The sequence below is a fragment of the Arachis duranensis genome, chromosome 1, assembly GCF_000817695.3.
Source record: "Arachis duranensis cultivar V14167 chromosome 1, aradu.V14167.gnm2.J7QH, whole genome shotgun sequence".
In the NCBI taxonomy this organism is placed as follows: domain Eukaryota; kingdom Viridiplantae; phylum Streptophyta; class Magnoliopsida; order Fabales; family Fabaceae; genus Arachis; species Arachis duranensis.
Window position 1 is genome coordinate 64800316 of NC_029772.3, and position 2771 is coordinate 64803086.

The following is a 2771-nucleotide window of genomic DNA, read 5'->3' on the forward strand; positions in this document are numbered from 1 at the left end:
TCAAACCTCGGGTCGTCTTCTCAAGGAATTGCAGGGAGGTATGTTCTTATTATTGGTTATGAAAAAGTGTGTTTGGGGTTTTTGGATCAAGGTAAAAGATTAGTTGGGCAATGGGCACAGGTATATTTTCAAAGCAATAAAAGTAAATGAATGACTGTAAAATAAACTCTTGGCAAGGTATGGGAACTGGAGGTCCTATCCTGGTTATCCTTATCAATTGTAATGGGAATTGGATTTTTCTCCCACTTTGTTAACCTCTAACTATGAAGGTAAGTTAAGTGGATGAATTCCAATTTTCAATTAACAATGAGTTTGATAACTCAAGAGTCGCCAGTTATTTAACCAGAGCCAAAAGGAAAACTATCTACTCGAATGAAAATAATTTGGATAAGTACCGACAACATAAATTAAAGAAAGCAATCATCGATCTGAAATATCTCAAATAGCATTAATTTAAAAGAGTAATCTGTAACATGGAAGAGTTCATAAATTTAATTGGAAAAATAAATAAAAAGGAACATTGAACCTGAATCGAGAGTCACTCTTATAAACCAAGAGAAGTCCTAAATCCTAGTTTCTAAAAAATCCTAATTTCTAATCCTAAGAGAGAGAGGAGAGAACCTCTCTCTCTAAAAACTACATCTAAAACATGAAAAGTGAATTATGAGTGCATCATCAAGAATGGATGTATTCCCCCACTTTATAGCCTCTAATCTATGCCTTCTGGACTTGGATTTGGGTCAAAAAGAGCCTCAGAGCGTTTTCTGCAATTTCTGGTGCGTGGCCTCTGTCACGCGTCCGCGTGGGTCACGCGGTCGCGTCATTCGGAGCTTTTCCTTGCCATGCGGTCGCATCAGTCATGCGACCGCGTCATGTGCGTTCTGCTTAAGGCGCGCGGTCGCATTAGTCATGCGGCCGCGTTGCTGCTGATTCGTGCTTGGCACGCGATCGCGTCGTCCATGCGATCGCGTGGATACCAGTTTTCTTAAAGCTCCGTTTTGCTTTCTCCTTTCCTTTTAGTATGTTTCCTTTTTCATCCTTTAAGTCATTCTGCCTTAGAAAATCTGAAACTACTCAACACACTAATCACAGCATCGAATGGAAATAAGAGAGGATTAATAATAAGCAAATATAAGTCCAAAGAAACATGTTTTCAATCAAAGCACATAATTAGGAAGGCAAATGTAAAACCATGCAAATAGTATGAATAAGTGGGTAAAGAGTTGATAAAAACCACTCAATTGAGTACAAGATAAACCATAAAATAGTGGTTTATCAGTCGCATGGGAATAATGGCCTCCCACGCGACCGTGTTACCCACGCGGCCGCATGACCAAGATTTCGACGTCAAAGTGGTGCACACCCGAAAGTTGTGCGAGAGTGGTGCTGGATTGGTGCTGAACGCATAATCCTTCCCACGCGGCCGCGTGACCCACGTGACTGCGTCATATTCCTTTAAAGCCCACTCACGCAATCGCATGCCCCATGCGATCGCGTCACTTAAAATTTGCCACTAATAAGATTTTGAACAGAGAGTTGTGCGAGCGCGAGGCTGCACTCGCGCCACTAGCACAAATCGAGTCACGCGATCGTATGACCCCCGCGTCCGCGTCGCTTGACCTTATTGCGCACCACGCGGCCGTGTCACCGATGCGACCGCGTCGCCAGCGTCTCACACCTTAACCTTATATGCCAAAATATCTTATCTTTTCTTCCCCAATCCTAATTTTTCCTCCCCCACTCACTTCTTTCCCTTCTCATTCTTCTTATTTTTCTTTTTATTTTATTTTAATTTATTTGCATATCTCATTCATTGCATTTTAAATTTGTGCATATTTTTATTTTCTTTTCTGAATTTTTTATTTTTCCATTGGTGTTAAATATCTTTTCTTATTCAATTGTTGCATCTTTTCTTGAATTTATTTTGGTAACTTGTTTTACACTGTTGGGCAATACTATTTAAGTCAATGTTAATCTTTTATGTTATTTGTATTAATTTTGCATTGACATGAATTTATATTGTCTTACACTCTCTTCCCCATTGTTGTACATTTTGTACCACTGACATGCCATGGCTTCTATTGTTTTCTCACGTACATGTTGAAGCTTCCATATAAATGAGACCCTTATCATTTGGCATTAACACCCATACTTTATTTATTTTCTATCTTTTGGGTTACTTTTCTTCTTTTTCTCTTCTTTCAGGCTGGCCACCGAAGACAGAAAAGGGAGAAACTTCTATAAGGGGAGACAGACAAGTCCATCTGCAAAATCTTGAAGAAAAGCATCAGTTGGAACAACCCATCCGCCTGCACATCTCAGCATGCACCGAGGACGGTGCAATATTTAAGTGTGGGAAGGTCGATACCGATCTCCATGGGTTAGTACTTTCTTGTCTCAAACACCAATGTTTAAATTTTCTTTGTAGATTAGTTGTTGCATTTGCACACTTGTTTGATTTTTGCATATTTTACCACTTGGTTAAAGTAATATTTTCTTTTTCAAGAAACCTTTTAGAGAATTTCACTAATTTGAATAAAATTTAATGTTACACTTGTTTGAAGAAATATTATTTTGGAACATGGTTTAGAGTTCGGACACACAAAACCTGTGAGATTTTGAGCCTATTTGAATTGGTTGCATTTTATCAACCAAAATTTTGTTTTAGTGTGTATTTTTCTCTCTAAAATTGTGATCTTTGTCTTGCTTGATTCTATATTTCCATTGTTTAATATATGCATATACTTATATGATTGAGGCCTTGTTTCACT